The following is a 19846-nucleotide window of genomic DNA, read 5'->3' as shown; positions in this document are numbered from 1 at the left end:
GAGTGCAGTGGTGGGATCTTGGCTTACTCCAAGCTCTGCCTCCTGGGTTTATGCCATTCTCCCCGCCTCAGCCTCTCTAGTAGCTGGGAATACAGGTGCCCGCCACCACGTCCGGCTAATTTCTTTGTATATATAGCAGAGATGGGGTTTCACCGTGTTAGTGAGGATGGTCTCGATCTCCTGACCTCGTGATCCACCTGCCTCGGCCTCCCAAAGTGCTGCGATTTCAGGAGTGAGCCACTGCACCTGGCCCATATTTCAGGATACCCCAACATTTTTTTTTTTTTGATACGGGGTCTCGCTCTGTCACCCAGACTGGAGTGCAGTGGCGCGATCTCAGCTCACTGCAAGCTCTGCCTCCAGGGTTCACGCCATTCTCCTGCCTCAGCCTCCCGAGTAGCTGGGACTACAGGCGCCCGCCACCACGCCAGGCTAATGTTTTGTATTTTTAGTAGAGATGGGGTTTCACCGTGTTAACCAGGATCGTCTCGATCTCCTGACCTCGTGATCCACTCGCCTCGGCCTCCCAAAGTGTTGGGATTACAGGCGTGAGCCACTGCGCCCGGCCCCCAACATTTTTTTAGGGTGATGAAAATGTTTTAGAGCTAGAGAGAGGTGGTGGTTGCACGCCATTGTGAGTGTACTAAATAGTACCGAATAGTATACTTTACAATGGTTCATTTTATTTTTTATTTATTTATTTATTTTTTTTTGAGACGGAGTCTAGCTCTGTTGCCCAGGCTGGAGTGCAATGGCCGGATCTCAGCTCACTGCAAGCCCCGCCTCCCGGGTTCACGCCATTCTCCTGCCTCAGCCTCCCGAGTAGCTGGGAGTACAGGCGCCCGCCACCTCGCCCGGCTAATTTTTTTTGTATTTTAGTAGAGACGGGGTTTCACCGTGTTAGCCAGGATGGTCTCGATCTCCTGAACTCGTGATCCGCCCGTCTCGGCCTCCCAAAGTGCTGGGATTACAGGCTTGAGCCACCGCGCCCGGCCACAATGGTTCATTTTATATAATGTGAATTTCATCTCAAAAAAAGGAACTGGGGGTGGGGAGATCTTCCCACAACTGTGATAGGGTACGGAAGTATCTGGCTGGGGCTTCTACTAGTGATAGACAAGGGGACTGCTCATCCCACTGGGATCTGTTACCTATACTCAAAATGACAGTGCTAAATTTCTTCTCAATTGAGTTCACAGGTCCCTTTGCCTGAATTCTATCCACAGATTCCTTGGTGGCACACAGACCCCAGAGTAAGAATCTCTGCCTTAGGGGATGACAGGACCATAAGAGGAAGGGATCTGGGTCCCTGAATCACACAGGGGAAGTCACCTGCGGAATCGGAACGCCTCAATGGCTAGCTAGCCCAGAAATAAACTGAGAGTGTAGCGACCCACAGATTTTGTTTGTATCTGTTTATTAGAGCAGCTAGCATTACCCTGAGCCAATAAATTCTCATTTCTGCTTAAATCACTTTAAATCAGTTTCTACTATAGAAACTGAGTGAGTCCTAATAAATTCAGACAGTGGCCTATGAATCAAGTTCTGCATGAAGAAACCTGGAACTCCTGTCCCTGGGCTCCCAGATAAAACCCTGTGGCCCCCTCCATCTCTGGGGGGACCCACATCCTCTGCATCTCTTCAGATTTTTGCCTTCGGCTCCGCTGATGTTCCTCTTGGAGACCCCGCACAGGGGTTCTAGACTAACCCACTGCCTGCAGAGGCAGGGGAGCAGATGTGGGGCCACCGTTCAGTGCACAATACCCCTTTGGGTATCCTTAAGACAAACACCATTCCTCAGCTGGCATGTTGTGGCGTCCTGGGGACAGTCAGGTCAGTTTTGGGAAACTTTGTGTTAACTTTTGGAAGCCTTGTATTAACCTGCCAGGAACAAAAGTCAAGTCACCATGCCCTCAACTTTCCAAGGGCAATATCCATAATAAATGCCTGTCCAGGCCAGGTGCAGTGGTGCACATCTGTAATCCCAGCACTTTGGGAGGCCAAGGCGGGCAAATCATCTGAGGTCAGGAGTTCAAGAGCAGCCTGGCCAACATGGCAAAACCAAAAAATACAAAAAATTTATCTGGGCATGGTAATCCCAGCTACTTGGGAGGCTGAGGTGGGAGAATTGCTTGAACCCAGGCAGCAGAGGTTGCAATGAGCTGAGATTGCACCACTGCACTCCAGCCTGGGTGACAGAGCAAAACTCCATCTAAAATAAATAAATGATAAAAAACAAACAAAAAAGGCCAGGCATGGTGGCTCATGCCTGTGATCCCAGCACTTTGGGAGGCTGAGGCGGGCGGATCACGAGGTCACGGAGATCAAGACCATCCTGGCTAACACGGTGAAATGGTCTCTACTAAAAATACAAAAAATTAGCCGGGCGTGGTGGCGGCGCCTGTAGTCCCAGCTACTCGGGAGGCTGAGGCAGGAGAATGGCGTGAACCCGGGAGGCGGAGCTTGCAGTGAGCTGAGATCCGGCCACTGCACTCCAGCCTGGGTGACAGAGCGAGACTCCGTCTCAAAAAAATAAAAAAAGCCTGTCCTAGGTCAGGCTTCTGCTCTCAGGCCAATACATCATATCCCATAATAAGTAGCAGGGCAACTTAAAATGTTTTTCTCCCAGGGGAGTATCAGTGATTAATCTGCCGGCAGGCGTTGGCATCTTGGGACATCTCCCTGGAACTCCACCCTGGCCAGGCGCTGCAGCCAAACAGACCCACCCTCCAGCCCTCAGGCCCAAGCCCGGTGCTGCCCAACGCCCCCTGCCTCTCACACCACACACCCGACCACCAGAAACTCCTGTGGGGAGTACAATCAATACAATACAGACTGTCTAAACCGCCTAGAGTTTTGTTTGGTTCTTTTTTTTTTCCCCAATTGACAATCGAACCCACTGGTTTAAATTTAGAGGTTAATTCATCTGAAACAGTGTCCAACAGTTGAAGAAAAACATAGAGCGTATTATTTGAAATGTGCTCAACATGCTGTTTAAAAACAAATTTGTCCTATTTCTAGGCCTTTTAGTCACCCATATCAAGCCTCAAGTCAAACAGCCCTAAAGGCTGCCTGTATCTGGAGTTCTCATCACAGGAGTCAGTAAGTGCAACGGGTTTGTTTTTCAAGAGGCCAGCGCATGGTAATCAATTCAAATGCTTGTCTCTGGGGAGTGTGGCTGGAATAGGGATAGGGATGAGATATCCACTTCCTTTTTCATGCCTTTCTGCTTTTTAAGTTTTACTATTTTTTATTTTATTATTTGAGACGGAGTCTCACTCTGTCGCCCAGGCTAGGGTGCAGTGGCCACACGTGGTGGGTCACGCCTGTAATCCCAGCACTTTGGAAGGCCAAGGCAGGCGGATTCTACCGCATTCCAGCCCGGGTGGCAGAGTAAGACCCCATCTCTTAAAAAAACAAAAAGCGTCAGTTTAGTTATGATGCTGTGTTAAAGAATGAGGAAAAAGAAGTTAAGAGAGAGAAAACAAAAAGCAAAACCAGAAACAAAACCAGATGGGCCACCTCTTCCCCTTCCCATCAATTCTCTAAGGTAAGTTTGGGGAGTGCATCTGAGCTCTGCATGGGAAGCCCATCTCCCACATTCTGAGGCCTCAAGGCATCTTCTCAGGTCCACATACTGAGTGTGAGGCCAGGAAGACAGGTGCCCAAGGAAGCAGCAGGCAGGAGGCCTGTGCCATGAAGGTGGACGCTTGGCAGAACGTGGACCGCAGGCCTCTGCCTCTTTCTTCCTTGCTGCTTCTACTCCTCTTTCTTCCAGCAACAGCATCCCTGATTTTCCTGACTACCCCACATCATTTTTTTTTTTTTTTGAGAGTTTCGCTCTTGTCGCCCAGGCTGGAGTGCAACGGCGTGATCTTGGCTCACTGCAACCTCTGCCTCCCAGGTTCAACAATTCTCCTGCTTCAGCCTCCCAAGTAGCTGAGATTACAAGCATGTGCTACCACGCCTGGCTAATTTTTGTATTTTTAGTAGAGACAGGGTTTTACCACGTGGGCCAGCCTGATCTCGAACTCCTGGCGTCAAGTGATCTGCCTGCCACAGCCTCCCAAAGTGCTGGGATTACAGGCATGAGCCACTGCACCCAGCCCCCATCAACTCTTTCCACATATGCTCCAGTGCAGCTGAAGACGATCTGCCTCCACAAGTAGGGCCTGTGACTTCTTCCTGACTGGTGTATGACACACCCCAGAACACGGTGTTTGATTCAGAGGTGGAAATGAGTCAGGCCTAGGACCTCTGTTTGACCATTCTGGGGACGTTCTCTTTCCTGCCAGGCTTGAACCTTGAAGGAGCTGGTATCCCCTTTTCTTGAATATGGCACCTGATGATAAAGTCACCATGGAGGTGAACAGAACTGAGTGGCGTTAGCTCCCAGATCAAGCCACACCTGCAGCCAGTGGACTCTTCCTGGTCTTCCAATGCTATCTGAGCCAACTCATTCCTTTGTCTCCCTCTTAAAGCTGTTTGAGTTAGGTTTTCAACCAATTGCGGGCTAATACAATGGACTCAGGGACAAAAGATAATATGGGTAAGATATGATTGGGATCCGAAACTTCATCTACGATACCAAGCCCTATCTAAGGAGAACTGTGGCCTGCAAGCCTCAAGTCCACAGAAGGGGAGACAGATGTCCAGGGTGTGTCCATGTCTCTGGCACTGCATGGCAGTGGGAAATTTTTGTCACCAGTGCTGATCTTTGGCCAGCAAGCCTGCAGCCCTAGAGAGGAGGTGTCAGACTGTTAAGAGCTGAATGGCTCCACAGGACTGTATTTCAGACTCACCAAACAACCTCTGAATGGCTTTGCTTCCCTCTAGAATGTGCTTTCCTACTAGAAGAGGGTTTGTCACACGGCTGTTCAAGTTTTTGTTGCAAATAAACCTTAGGACCTGCTTCATTCATCAGTCTCCTGTGAATTTTGGTTCTTGTGGTCAGTCTGTAATCAACACTGCGTTTCTCTGGGGGCCCTGGCAAATCCAATTGCTGGACTCATATAGTTATGGTGCACACTTGTCTTCATTTGTTTTCTTTTGCCTGTAACAGAATATCTTAAATTGGGTAATTTACATAGAAAAGGAATTTATGTCTTACAGTTCTGGAGGCTGAGAAGTCCAAGGTCAAGGGGCCACATCTGGTGGGGACTTCCTGCTGGTGGGGACTCCCTATAGTCCCAAAGCAGCACAGGGCATCACACAGCAACAGGACTGGGTATGCGAAGATGTTAGCTCGGGTCTGTCTCCTCTTCCTACAAAGCCACCAGTTCCTCTCCCATGATAGCCCATTAATTAATCCATGAATGAATTCATTCATTCATGTGGGTTGAACTTTACCTCAGTTAAAGAAAATAGGGTAACCTACCCTTGAGAACATCATCAAAGAAGCTTTGAGGAGTTATTTAGCTTCACATATACATACTGTGAAATTCAAATACTTATTTCCCTTAGACTCTTATTCATGTCAGAGACAGAGAGAAACAGAGTCAGAGACAGAGTTTTAGTTGACTTGAAAAACAGACCTTTATACACTGTTGGTGGAAACATAAACTGGTACAGCCTTTTCAATGAGCCATTTGGCAATATCTACCAAAACCCGGCCCACTTTTTTGTATTTATTGTAGAGATGCGGTTTTGCTATGTTGCTCAGGCTGGCCTCAACCTCCTGAGCGTAAGTGATCTGCCAGCCTGGGAGAGTCCCGATGGCCCAATTACCTCTTAAAGACCCCACCTCCCAATACTGGGCCATCCCCTGAAACCATTCTGCCCTCTAGGCCTCAGAGCCTGTGACAGCAATGGCGGCCTCAAAGACCTCCAAAATGCCCTAGAGGTCTTTCTTCCATTCTTTTTTTTTTTTTTTTGAGACGAAGTTTCACTCTTGTTGCCCAGGCTGGAGTACAATGGCATGATCTTGGCTCACTGCAACCTCTGCCTTCCGGGTTCAAGCGATTCTCCTGCCTCAGCCTCCCGAGTAGCTGGGATTACAGGCAACTGCCATCATGCCCGACTAATTTTTTGTATTTTTAGTAGAGATGGTGTTTCACTGTGTTGGCCAGGCTGGTCGTGAACTCCTGACCTCAGGGGATCCACCCACCTCGGCCTCCCAAAGTGTTGGGATTACAGGTGTGAGCCACCACACCCGGCTCCATTCTCTTTGATGATCCTTTTTCTCTGTACTTATCTTAGTGAAAGACTATTGGGCCACTCTTGGTTTCTGCTTTTGAACACGCTTTTTCACTCTACATGGCCAGGCTGAGTTTTCCAAATTTGTCTGCTTTGCTTCTCTTTTGATTATTAATTCTGTCTTCATGAGTGCTGGAGGAGACAAATATTCAAACCACAGAACGTCCTCCACCAGTCCCGGGTTGGAATTCCAATGCTCCAGTCATGTTTGAGTGACAGACACCACAGCAACATCAACCACCATGGCCATCACCTAGGTGTCCGTTTTCATTATTCAATCACCCACCTGAGGCCCCCCTCTGAGAGTTAACAGGAATCCTGGACAGAAATACAGTTATAATTAAGCATTGATCAGGTGGCACTTAGACCCACTTCCTTGTAACAGAAAGTCATGTAGCTCCCAGACACTGACCATTGTGCACCCCCGCTGTTACTACAGACGGGATTTCTGACATTAGAGTCCTAAGGCTTTTGTTTAAAAATTACTTAAGCAGCTTGGCACAGTCGTGCACGCCTGTAATCCGAGCACTTTGGGAAGCCGAGGCGGGTGAATCACAAAGTCAGGAGTTTGAGGCCAGCCTGGCCAACATAGTGAAACTCCGTCTCTACTTAAAAATACAAAAGTCAGCCGGGTGTGGTGGTGTGCCTCTGTAATCCCAGCTACTTGGGAAACTGAGGCAGGAGAATTGCTTGAACCTGGGAGGCAGAGCTTGCACCAAGCAGAGATTGTGCCACTGCACTCCAGCCTGGGCGACAGAGCAAGACTCTGTCTCAGAGATAAAAATAAAAAAATAAATATAAGTAAATAAATATAAAAGAAGTGCTCAAGCAGATCCTGAATTCCAGTCGAACAGCCGATGCCAACCAGTCTGAAGACCCCCCTAACCCTCATCCAAAGGAACCAAATCAGCATGAGAACACAGCTTCATCCTACTCTCCTTGACAAACCAACAAGCTCCACTCTGTAGCCCACTCCAAAACCCTTGAAATTCCTAGCCCCAGACTCATCAGGGAGGCAGATGTGGTTTCTCCCTGTCTCCACATCCCGTGGGCCTAGCATTAAAACTGTTCCTGTGCTGCAGCCTGGGGTCTTGGCGCGCTGACTTGCTGTGTACGTCGGATGAGGACCCTATTCTGGTGACGCATCCATCTGTGCAACGCATTTACTGGTCAAATTAGAATTATTTTGGTTGTAAGCTACAGAAGCCAAACTCAAACTAACTTAAGCAAAAAAAAAAAAAAAAGTATTGTATACCTGAAATAGGTTCTGGTATAGGTCACAGGCTAAAGGAAAAAACCACTGAAATCAAACTGTCAGGCCCTTGCTGAGACTCCACATCTTCATCACTGTCTCATCTCTCCACATGGTGGGAAGATGGTGCTGGTTGCCACCAATTCATGCTGTCCTAGCTTCACACATAACAATCCCAGATTGGTCCTGCTTTGGTACTGCCTGGCTGCAGCAGAAACAGGGCCCAGGCCAGGCCAGTGAGAGCCCGCCCTGGGTCTTTGGCCATTAGGAAAGAAGCACCTTCTCTAAGTGGAGAAGCTGGTAGAATCTAAGCCTGCAGGTGTTGGTGGCATCTTTCCCACCTGTGTGAGGCCAGCAGAGAGGAGAGTAGGGTGGAAGGTAGGAGGTGAGATTGATTCTTGATGCCACCTTACAATGCTTGAATGGGTCCGCATTCCCTCTTTCAATTCAATTCCCTTTTTCTTGCAAAGAAATACTGAGTTGTGAGTTTTATAACTTGCAACGGGAGGTCTGGCCTAACGTGAGCGGCACTTTGATCTGGATCTGAAAGGTGAGTAGGTGTTTTCCGGGGGTTCTCTTCAGATATGCAGAAAGAACAGGGCACGCACAGCAGAGCCACTATTGTACCCTCCTGGCGGTAGCAAGTCTTCCCAGAGGGCTCCAATAAGTCCACCCCGCCCTGTATGTGTGCGCAGCTCCTCTACAGCTTACGTCCTCTCCTCTTGAATCTGGCTTGGGCTTGTGCCTGCTTTAATTAATAGAATATTGAGGAAGTGGCCTTCTTCAGAAGGCCTGGCGGCTTTGCTTTCCTCTTGGAGCCCCTGGTTGCCATGTAAGAAGTGCAGGATCACCTCCGGCTGGAGAGAGGGGCCACACACAAAGGCTGAAGGATGAGACACTGCAGAGGGAGGCCTCGTTAGGGGGCACCAAGGTGCCAGATATTCAACACCCAGCTGCCACCTTTGGCAGAGGCATGCGGCCCCAAGGGCGAGCATCAGAATCACGAGATACAGTAAAACTGTTGCTTTATGCTACCAAGATTTTGTGCAACAAGACCTCCCCACCTCCATACGATCCTGCCAGTCACGAGGGGATTGCTCCCTCTGGGTTTTGTTTGTTTTTTGAGACAGTCTCGCTCTGTCGCCCAGGCTGGAGTGCCATGGCGCAACCTTAGCTCACTGCAACCTCTGCCTCCTGGATTCAAGCAATTCTCACGCCTCAGCCTCCCAAGTAGCTGGGATTACAGGCGCCCGCCACCATACCCAGCTGATTTTTTTGGGGTATTTTTAGTAGAGATGGGGTTTTGCCACGTTGGCCAGGCTGGTCTCGAACTCCTGGCTTCAAGTGATCTGCCTGCCTCAGCCTCCCAAAGTGCTGGGATTACAGGCGCAAGTCCTTGCACCGGGCTGAGAGTAGCTGCCTCTGGCCATACAAATTACAAAAAGGCACCCAGGCTAGAGCACAGATGGCCAGGGCACTCACACAGGGAGGAGAGGCCTTGCAGGGTGTCTGTGCCATTGGCCTCTCAGCCTGGGATGCTCTGTACAACACAGGGCTGCACGACTCCCTGCCTGGGGCAGAAGGAGGTTGTGGAGGGATGGCCACAGGCAGCCTGCTGGTCGGTCTGCATGTGTTCTTCCTGACTCCTGGGCTTTTGCACTGCCATCGTTGCCCAGTGTCCTATGGCCCTAGAGGCCTGGGCTGTCACTACTGATGCCATGGCAGTGCTAAGCAATGACCATCCCAAGGCCATGCTGGGGAGAGGGAGATCATCTTGATCTCTGAACAGCTTTTCCCTCATCCTTTCCTTGCCCTTCCAGCCAGGTCTCCTCCACCCCAGGCAACAGCAACCCATTTCCCACATCCCCAGCTCTCAACAGCCTTCAGTGACGCAGAAGCCTTGGTTTGCTGCTACGGTTGGTTCCTGGAACCTGTCTCACTCCCATTTCTTCAGGGTTGATTTTCCAGGAAGCAGTTAGCAGCCTATCCTACTTTGCCACATAGGTGGGCAGGCAGCTATTCCTTTTCCTTGACGCCATACCCTTCAGCATATACTTCGAATTTTTTTTTTTTGAGATAGAGTTTCGCTCTTGTTGCCCAGGCCTGAGTGCCATGGTGTGATCTCGGCTCACCACAACCTTTGCCTCCCAGGTTCAAGCGACTCTCCTGCCTCAGCCTCCCCAGTAGCTGGGATTACAGGTGCCCGCCACCACACCTGGCTAATTTTTTGTATTTTCAGTAGGGAGGGGGTTTTGCCATGTTGGTCAGACTGTTTTCAAACTCCCGACCTCAGCTGATCTGCCCCCCTCGGCCTGTGCTGGGATTACAGGCGTGAACCACCGCGCCAGACCAATATACCTCCAATATTAAGTCTGTTGAGTGTTCTTCTTGCCCCTAGACTGTGAGCTTACTCAGGGCTGGGTGGGGTCTGATTCATCTCTGTGCCCTGACCATCAGTCAACTAATATTTCCTGATGTAAGCATCATGAATCAGCCCAATCATTTCTCTGCTCACCTTCAACCACCAGAGTTTGCCCCGAACACCTTTCGATCTTGGAGCACAGCAGCTGTTGTCCGTTACTCAGGCTAGGAGCCCAGCACCATACTGTCCATTAATGTACTGGAATGAATTACCATTCATGGACTGAAACGGTATGTTAACTTACTCTTTTTCTGCGTCATTGAGGAAGGAATAACATTCGCCTGCTCACGACTGATTGTCTTGTCTTTAGGCAGATCAAGATACTGGCTCCGGGCAAATACCTGTGTTTCGACGTGAATGACAGGCGAAGGCTTAAGGAAAAGGAAAAGGAGAAAAAAAGGGGAGGAGGATCAAGGAAGAGGGAAGAGAAGAGATAAAAGCGGACAACCCGGCCGGGCGCGGTGGCTCACGCCTGTAATCCCTGCATCTGGGAGGCCGAGGCGGGCGGATCACGAGGTCAGGAGATCGAGACCATCCTGGCTAACACGGTGAAACCCCGTCTCTACTAAAAATACAAAAAAAAATTAGCCGGGCGAGGTGGCAGCGCCTGTAGTCCCAGCTACTCGGGAGGCTGAGGCAGGAGAATGGCGTGAACCCGGGAGGCGGAGCTTGCAGTGAGCCGAGATCGCGCCCCTGCACTGCAGCCTGGGCAACAGAGCGAGACTCCGTCTCAAAAAAAAAAAAAAAAAAAGTGGACCACCCGAGGCAGAAAAAGAAGTAGATGAAAAATGGAGGAGCGCTACAGAGAGGAGAAAACAGAAGTGCCAAGGCAGGAACGGAGCGGGGAGAGCGGGAACAGAAGGAGACCAAGGATGGACGGAAAGAGGACGGGGGAGGCCGGGAGCAGGGCCCGCAGCGCGCCGGGCCGGACCACCGTTCCTCAGCGCGGGGGTGAGGGGCGGGGCCTAGGCCGCGGCGGGCCGCAGCGACCCCCGCGCCGAAGGCCGGATGGTTGCGCCCAGCGACGGCGGCCAATGAGCGGCCGGGATGTTGGCGTGCCGGCGGCGGTCCGGGCGCTCGCTGGCTGAGGGACGGCGCCCGCCGCCATGATGCTTGTTTGCTTTCAATGAAAACGAGGGGGGCGCGGAGGAGGAGGCGTCGGCGTCGGTGTCGGCGGCGTCGGCGGCGCGGAGGCGAAGGCAGCGGCGGGCGCAGCGAGGAGGGCGAGGCCGGGGGCCGAGAGGGCGGGAGGGCGTAGTGGCGGCCCGCCGGGGCGGCTGAGGCGGGCGGCTGAAGCGGCGGCTCTCGGAGGGGGAACAAAGAGCAGCGACTGAGGCGGAGAGGAGCGGCGGCGGCGGCGGCGCTGCAGCGGCGGGCGGGACTGGTATGGTGGTTCCACAGGTCAGACCCCGCTGCGCTCACAGGGAGGAGGCGGCGGCAGCGGCGGAGGAAGGCGGCGCACCCCGAGAGGTGAGCGAGGCAGGCCCGAGGCCCGGCCGGGGCGCCGCTTCTCTCTGCGGCCGCGCACGGACCGCCCCGTCGGCCGGCCTCGGTCGCGGCAACTTGAGTTTCGTGGGCGGCGGGCTCGCCGCTCCCCGGCTGGCGGCTGTGGGGGGCCCTGGACGCGCCGCGATCCCGCCCCGCCCCGGGCCGCGCCCCCGAGCCGAGTCCCTGCCGGGGGGCGTTGATTGACGGCGGCGGGCGGAGGGGAGGGGAGGGGCCGGCGCCGGGCTCTGGGGTCCCGGCTGGTCCCGGCTGCCGTCGCCGGAGGAGCGAGTCCGTGTCCCGGGACTCGGGGCCAAGACGGTGGCAACTTCGGAGGAGCGGCTCGGTGGGGGGTTCGCGTGTGGAACTTCGCACTCCGCGGCCGCAGTTACTGTCGAGCGGGAAACCCGCTGCTTACCCCCCCTAAAATGTTCTTAAAATGCAGTTTAACGCAGATTTTTGGGGGAGAGGACGGGGTGGATTACAGGTTAAAGAAGCGCTTAGCATGCAGTGAAGAGATTTGTTTTATAGTATTGCTAAGGACTCGGAGATCGCGCTGGTTTCTAGAAGCAGTTTTCTCTGGGAACCCAAATTGCACCCCTCCTTTTTGTTTTTCAACACTAATCGTTATTTTCTTTGGAAACTTCCTTTGACTCTACCTCCTTCGCCTTTCGCGAGGAGCCTGCTAACCAACACCTGTAGCCTTCTGTTTTTAACTGTTACTGCCATTGACAACATCGTGAATGGTCATCTCGCTTGACCTTCTTGGATTTGTTGTTACTGTGTTAAGCTGATGTGTTTTAGATAATCTGCTTGAATTTGAGTTCCCATACTTACCTGTTTTCCAGGTGGATTGTCTCATTGTTAGTGCTGAATCTTCTTGCCTACTTGTATCTGGGAATTTAACTTTGAAGAGGAAGAGAGTGAATGTGAATAACTGAAAAAATAAAATGGTGTGTAGTAGCACTTTGTATTTTTTTACGATGTACTAGACTTTCCCACTCCAGAACAGATTTGTAGGCTGTAGGAGTAGATGTGGGCCATTGATCAAAAGGGTGGCTTTTTTGGATAATTGCTGTTAAGACATTTATCACAGTCTTTAATTTATTTATTGTTTTTGAGACAGGATCTCACTCTGTCACCCAGGCTGGAGTGCAATGGCACAGTTCTTGGCTCACTGCAGCCTTTGCCTCCTGGGTTCAAGCGATCCTTCTGCCTCACCCTCCTGACTAGCTGGGACTACCGGCAGACACCACCACGGCTGATTTCTAAAGTTTTTGTAGAGTCTTGCTTTGTTGCCCAGGCAGGTCTCCAACTCCAGAACTCAAGCGATCTTCCTTCCTTGGCCTCCCAAAGTGCTGCAATTACAGGCATGAGCCAACATGCCTGGCCATCACAGTCTTTAGAATGTTGTGACTTTTAGAGTAAAATTAGAATAAAAATGGCTTAATATCTTTAGATCTGTGATCTACTCCAGGTGTTTTGTTTTAAACAAAATATTTGAACAGCTGCTAATGAGAAAACAGACCTAGAAAGGTGGAGGTGACTTGCCCATGATACTGTAATTACGAGGGGAAGAACTGGGTTTGTGTGCATGTGAGAGCACACGAGTGTGTGACCTCATTGCTAGAGGTTTGTTCTTTTGGGAGGGTAGAGGGTATTTTAATGGTTAGAAGTTATTTCAGGTCACTTCTCAGTAGGTGAACGAGATGCTTAATGAAATGGTCAAAAAAGATTATGTAATTGCCAAGCATGATGGCTCACCATGTAATCCCAGCACTTTGGGAGGCTGAGGAAAGAGGATGGCTTGAGCCCAGGTGTTTGAGACCAGCAAGACCCTGTCTCAGAAAAATATGAAATATTTAAAGCCTGTGATAACTGTCACAACGTAGTGAGACCCTGTCTTGATCAGTTTTTAAAAATGGTGACAAAAGACATAGATATTCTTGTGAGACTGAAGATTTTCTCTGAAAGCCAATCATTAATTTCCATAGTGTCTTGATAGTGGTGATGCAGCCTAGGCAGCTCCTTTTGAATATCCCTGTTCAATTTGTCGGTATTTTCAGGTTTCTTAAATGTTGGCAAAGTAAAACTACAATTATTGGGAAATTTCAAACTGTTTTCTTTTGAGCAGACATAAGGTTGGTTTATAGAATTTGGTCCTAACTACAAATGTGTAAAGGCATTGTAGGAATTTGCCCACTGTACCTGTAGTTTAAAAGTATGCATTTTATGCCAGGTGCGGTGACTCACACCTGTAATCCCAGCACTTTTGGAGGCCAAGATGGGTGTATCACCTGAGGTCAGGAGTTCGAGACCAGCCTGGCCAATACGGTGAAACCCTGTCTCTACTAAAAATACAAAATTAGCCAGGTGTGGTGGCGCATGCCTGTAATCCCAGCTATTCAGTAGGCTGAGGCAGGAGAATTGCTTGAATCCGGGAGGCAGAGATTGCCACTGCACTCCACCCTGGGTGACAAGAGTGAAACTCAGTCTCAAAAAAAAAAAAAATGCATTTTGGTTAATGCTTAGACATTCCAGTACCCATATTTGCCTTCTTATATTCTTTAAAGCATAAACCTTTTTCGTGGTGCAACAGAAAAGGATAATATATGTAAGACATACTGAAATAAATGTTAAGGCAGCTCACAGCTATATTCGTTGGGCTATTAGGGGTGAGGGATCAATATGTTCAGCACATTTAGAACCCATTCCCATATGTAAGTAAGGTCCACTGGTTTGGGAAGCTCTGCTTTAAAGCATTTATCACTTTGGAAAAGTCCTAATAGGCTCAGCTAAAAATGTATGTTTTACTGGGAAAACCAGAGTTGGATTTGTAGATATCTTTATACCCATTACTCAAGGTAGTCATTTTACAACAAAGTGTGATTAATAAAACACTATGTATCTGAAGTTAAGAATGGCTGAGGCTGGGTGTGGTGGCTCATGCCTTTAATCCCAGCACTTTGGGGAGGCCAAGACAGGCGGATCACCTGAGGTTAGGAGTTCGAGACTAGCCTGACCAACATGGAGAAACCCTATCTCTACTAAAAATACAAAATTAGCTGGGCGTGGTGGCACATGCCTGTGATCCCAGCTACTCGGGAGGTTGAGGCAGGAGAATTGCTTGAACATGAGAGGCAGAGCCGAGAGCACACCATTGCACTCCAACCTGGGCAAAAAGAGTGAAACTCCGTCTCAAAAAAAAAAATTGTGAATAAACTGTAAACATATACTGTATGCATAGCTGGGGTGCATTAGAGTATAATGGAATGTACTGTATTTTGGTACTTGAATAAGTAGCGAGGTTGGGGGTTATTTGATCCAAGATGGGCACTCATTTAGGCTGTCTTCACTTTACCCTTCTCTGGTCTTTATCTCTCCTTCGTCCATTTATATTTTCTTGGTAACTTAAGTTACATGTTAAGGTATGTACTGGTCACAGTGTTTGTTGTTGTTGTTGTTGTTGTTGAGACGGAGTCTCGCTCTGTCGCCCAGGCTGGAGTGCAGTGGCGCCACCTCCACTCACTGCAAGCTCCGCCTCCCAGGTTCAAGCCATTCTCCTGCCTCAGCCTCCCGTATAGCTGGGACTACAGGCGCCCGCCACCGCAACCGGCTAATTTTTATATTTGTTTAGTGGAGACGGGGTTTCACCGTGTTAGCCAGGATGGTCTCGATCTCCTGACCTTGTGATCCGCCCGTCTCGGCCTCCCAAAGTGCTGGGATTACAGGCGTGAGCCACCGCGCCCGGCCAGTCACAGTGTTTTAACACTGAGAATTCAAAGACAAATAATACTCTGATTTTGCCCTCTCATAGCGTATAGGCTTAATAGGTGCACAGAGTGCTGTGGGAGAACGCAATAGAGAATGATAAAACTTGCGGAGGGTGTGGGGGCAATTTACGAAAAATAGCACTGAATAGGATTTGCCAAACTGGGGAGAGGGAGTCGTGTTAAACAGAAGAAACTGTGGGTACACTGAGGTGTCAAGTGTTAGGGTAAGACTAGTGATAAGGTGTTATTGGAACAGTGGGCATGACTCGAGATGAGCCTGCAAAGGTGTGTCTGGTCTAGATTTTGAAGGACCATGCTTGCTAAGCTAAAAGTGAAGTTTCTACCTGTATCTTACAGCAGAAGAGAGAGCCAAAATATTTTTAGCAGGGGAGCAAGGTGATTTAGAGATCACTTTGGCATCCCTGTGGAGAATAGAGTGGAAGCCGTACAAGTATATATTTGAGGTATTATGGAGTTAGTGACTTTGGATCTATTTTTTCTTTTGGTTTTTCTTTCTTTTTTTTTTTTTTGAGATGAAGGCTCTCTCTGTCACCCAGGCTGGAGTGCAGTGGCATGATCTCGGCCCACTGCAACCTCCGCCTCCTGGGTTCAAGCCATTCTCTTGCCTCAGCCTCCCGAGTAGGTGGGATTACAGGCTCCTGCCACCATGCTGACTAGTTTTTTTGTATTTTTAGTAAAGACAGGGTTTCACCATGTTGGCCAGGCTGGTTTCAAACTCCTGACCTCAAGTGATCTGCCCGCCTTGGCCTCCCAAAGTGCTAGGATTACAGGCGTGAGCCACCGTGCTCGGCTTGGATCTATTTTTAACTTGGATATGGTGTCTCCTGAGTCTGTGGTCCCTTAAGGGACTTTAGGGCTATGCCCAGTTGCTGTATAATACAGGGTCATTTAAAATCAAAATGTCAGTATGTTTTGGAAGAAGTTAAAAACAGTCAAAGCAATGAAAATCATAAAATAGTACTCATGAAAGTTCAGGTGTTGAGAACACTTGTCTTCTGAGTTAGGCTTAGGCAGGCTATAAACCTTAAGCTGGAAGATTCAACCCTATGCCCAGTTGAAATCAAAGCCACCAAGCTTAAAAAGTTATCAGTATCCTGATGGTTTGCTAGGATATGCATTGTAAACATTTTGTGAAATTTTGGGATGACAGTTTCCTCTTTAGTAAATTATTGGAATAGTGAGACTAACTTAAGGTCTAAGAAGTTCTCATACAACTGTTAATTTATACAGTCAGTTTGCTGTAAAGCAACATACAGGTTCCTAAAAAATCACTCCTTTGCATAATTGTACAGTAGAAATGACTGACAAATGGGGTTGTCAGTGACACATTTAAAAAAGGAAGCTTTATCAGTGACACATTTAAAAAAGGAACCTGGTAAAAATGATAGAACAGTTTTACACGTGTTGAATGGTTAAGAAATATATAGATACTGTAATAAATGTGGCATTTTGACTTGAAAAGGCCTGGTTTGCTTGTGGAAAGGGATGTCAGAAAGGTTGCTGCTTGTGAGTTATTGTGAAGTGGTAGAAGAATTACCTATAATCAGATGGAAGGTTGTAACACCAGAAGTGAATAGGTGTGGCCCTTAACACGTAGTGAACTGACTTAGCTGGTAGGTGTTTGAAGTGTGTTTCAGGTATTTCTACACAGTTCAGTTCGACTGGGTGCAAACTTTCTCCTTTCATCTAGTGTTTACGTGACAAAATAGCACATAAATAAACAGGAGGTACGTCTTGTGCTCAAATTGTTCTCTAATTTGTGTTATCAGTTACACTGGAACAAGTTCACCTTTTCCTTTCTTTTTTTCCCCTTTTTCTTTCTTTTCCTTTTCCTTTTCTTTATTGACAGGGTCTCACTCTGTCACCCAAGCTGGAGTGATAATGACTTGCTGCAGCTTTGACCTCCCAGGTTCATGCGAGCCTCCTGAGTACCTGGTATCACAGGTGTGTGCCACCATACCTGGCTGATTTTTCTTATTTTTAGTAGAGATGAGGTCTCTCTACGTTGCCCAGTTTGGTCTCACACTCTTGGGCTCAAGCATTCCTCCCGCCTTGGCCTCCCAAAGTGCTAGGATTATAGGTGTGAGCTCCTGTACCTGGCCAAATTCATGTTTTGTTTTTCTTTCTTTCTTTTTCTTTTTTTTTTTTTTTGAGACAGAGTCTCGCACTGTGGCCCAGGCTGGAGTGCAGTGGCACCATCTAGGCTCACTGCAAGCCTCACCTCCTGGGTTGACACCGTTCTCCTGCCTCAGCCTCCCTAGTAACTGGGACTGCAGGCACCCGCCATCATGCCCAGCTAATTCAAGTTCACGTTTTCAAAGCAAGTTTTATAGTTGATTATACTTGTTTAATACCATTTTTAAATAGTACTAAAACTCAGTTTCAAAAATCCTTGTTGAACAACCTATGTGTCAGGTCCCATGCTACCTTTGTGGGGCTTACAGTCTTTTGTCCCAAGGAGGTTTATAGTGTTGTGGAGAAAGACAAACGGACCAATAGAATACTCATTGGATTATATAGTAATTAAGAAAGCACAAAACATTTTGGGCATGCTAAGGAAAGAGAAACTCATTCTGCTTGGAAAACCCAGGGAGTCATCTCAGAGGTCTTTAAGCTGGGTTTTAAAGGATGAATAGGGATTTGTTAGGTTGAGTAGGACAGGGAGAAGGAACAGCTTGTTGGGAACAACTTGGGCGGTGGAGCATAGGACACAGGGATGAGAGGGACAGGAAGAGTGGTCAGAAACAGCTTGTGAATAGTTGTAGGCTTTTTCATAAAGTGTTGGGATTTCCTGTATAGATAGAAATCCAGTGAGAGTTTAGGTGGATATGGGTGAGCAAATGGTTGATGTAACATACTTTTTCAGGAGGCACATAATGAAAATGTAGAAGCTGGATTAAAGGAGTCAGAGTTCATTTACATCCTGTGAGAGCTCAAGTACATCGGCATAGGGGATAGAAAAGCACAGGATACCAGAATTAGGGACAGAGAAGCCATAAGCTATAAAAAAGATAGGAAAGAGTTGAGTATGATTCAGAACTTGTTTAGCTTGGAGAACTGTTGGTATGATTTAACTTGGGAAATAGAAGAACAGATTTGGGGCTGGGCACAGTGGCTCAAGCCTGTAATTCCAGCACTTTGGGAGGCCGAGACAGGCGGATCACGAGGTCAGGAGATCGAGACCATCCTGGCTAACACGGTGAAACCCCGTCTCTACTAAAAAATACAAAAAACTAGCCGGGCGAGGTGGTGGTGCCTGTAGTCCCAGCTACTCGGGAGGCTGAGGCAGGAGAATGACGTGAACCCGGGAGGCGGAGCTTGCAGTGAGCTGAGGTCCGGCCACTGCACTCCAGCCTGGGCGACAGAGACTCTGTCTCAAAAAAAAAAAAAAAAAAAAAAAAAAAAAAAAAAGAAGTACAGATTTGGACAAGGAAAGTAGAATAGTTTGATTTTTGATCCGGTTAAGTTTGACATACCTTCTGGATACTTAGGGGATATGTCTAACGGGTATCTGGACCAGACAGCGGTTGGGGGTTTGATAGATTTGGTCATTGTATAGTTGGCATTGGAAGTTAGGGGATTACTCAGAAGAATGTGTGAACAAATGTTTTTCACCTTTTTGGCAGAGGTAAGATCCCCATTTGAGAATCAGTTAAGAATTATGGACTGTGCTGAACAGAATGAAAGTATGCACATGTGCAAGTGTGAAACTTAACTCATGGACCACAAGAGGAGAGGACTAAGGGAACCCTAAGGAACAACTGATATTTTGTTTTGGACAGGACTGAAATGGTTAAAGAGATCGGCCAGAGCAGGAGAGAGTAATGCTGCAGATGCCAAGAGAGGTCATAGTACCAAGAAAGAGGGAGTTTTCAGTAGTGGTCATTGTGCCTAGGTTTAGGGTGGGATGAGGAGATCTGGAAATGGGTTGATAGGATTTGGCAGGTGGGGGAATGAAAGCAGGGAAAATCTTTATGGGACCAGGGGATATGTAAGTCAGATAGTAGATTCGGCGGAGGAGCAAATGGCAGGTTAAGATGAAGAAGGTTATAGACTACTATTTGGAAAAATTTAAACTAGAAGAGAAGGAAAGAAGGATAATAGTTTAAAGAGGAGACAGGGTCGAGAGAAGGTAGGCACCTGTGTTAGTCACCAGCTTTGTTTCCTTAAGTCCAAAACTTAGGAATTAACTTTATAATACATATTGCATGTATGTTTTTCAAACGTTCCCCTGATCTGTTGGTTGAAATGATTGCATTTTTATTTGGTCACACAAAATTGTTTTGCCTGTGGAATTTTGTGTGATTTCAAAAACAATAAATTTTTTTCATCATTAGAGGTAGAGATTATCTGATGTAAAATCGTAATTACAATTTTCAGCCTTCAGTTACTAGAAGAATAAGATTTGCTTTCCTATGCCCTGTGCTAGGTTTGCACTTATGTTGTGCTCCATTGCCTAAACTTTGGTTAAATATTTGATGCAGTTTTAAGTGTAAAATAGTAGCAAAGAGGAAATCATTAGACACGGTCATTTTCTTTCCAAGTTATTGCTACGAACACATAGAGACTTAATAAAACAAATTAGCCAGTGGCTCTGTATATCCAAATACAGAGCATTACCGGTGATTCTCTGGGTGCATTGAGTGACTGTATATAGTTTTATTAGGCAGATTTTGATTATAGGGAGATAGATGTATT

The 19846-nt window shown here is 48.1% G+C and overlaps 1 protein-coding gene and 1 long non-coding RNA gene across 6 annotated transcripts in view; one reads left to right on the top strand and one right to left on the bottom strand.

Annotated features, from left to right (window-relative positions):
- Positions 1 to 10798, bottom strand: part of LOC126956210 (uncharacterized) — a 45595-nt gene extending 34797 nt beyond the window's left edge. For all 4 annotated transcript variants that reach the window (XR_007726252.1, XR_007726251.1, XR_007726254.1 and 1 more), the window contains exon 1: positions 10114 to 10798. This is a non-coding gene — a long non-coding RNA (uncharacterized LOC126956210). The remainder of the gene's footprint in view (positions 1 to 10113) is intronic.
- A 122-nt stretch (positions 10799 to 10920) lies between these two features.
- CNOT6 (CCR4-NOT transcription complex subunit 6) overlaps positions 10921 to 19846 on the top strand; it is an 82744-nt gene continuing 73818 nt past the window's right edge. For both annotated transcript variants that reach the window (XM_050795782.1, XM_050795779.1), the window contains exon 1: positions 10921 to 11339. The gene's annotated coding sequence lies outside the window, so the exon portion shown is untranslated. The remainder of the gene's footprint in view (positions 11340 to 19846) is intronic.

The sequence above is a fragment of the Macaca thibetana genome, chromosome 6 (assembly GCF_024542745.1).
Source record: "Macaca thibetana thibetana isolate TM-01 chromosome 6, ASM2454274v1, whole genome shotgun sequence".
Lineage (NCBI taxonomy): Eukaryota > Metazoa > Chordata > Mammalia > Primates > Cercopithecidae > Macaca > Macaca thibetana.
This window is presented reverse-complemented; position numbering and strand designations above follow the sequence as displayed.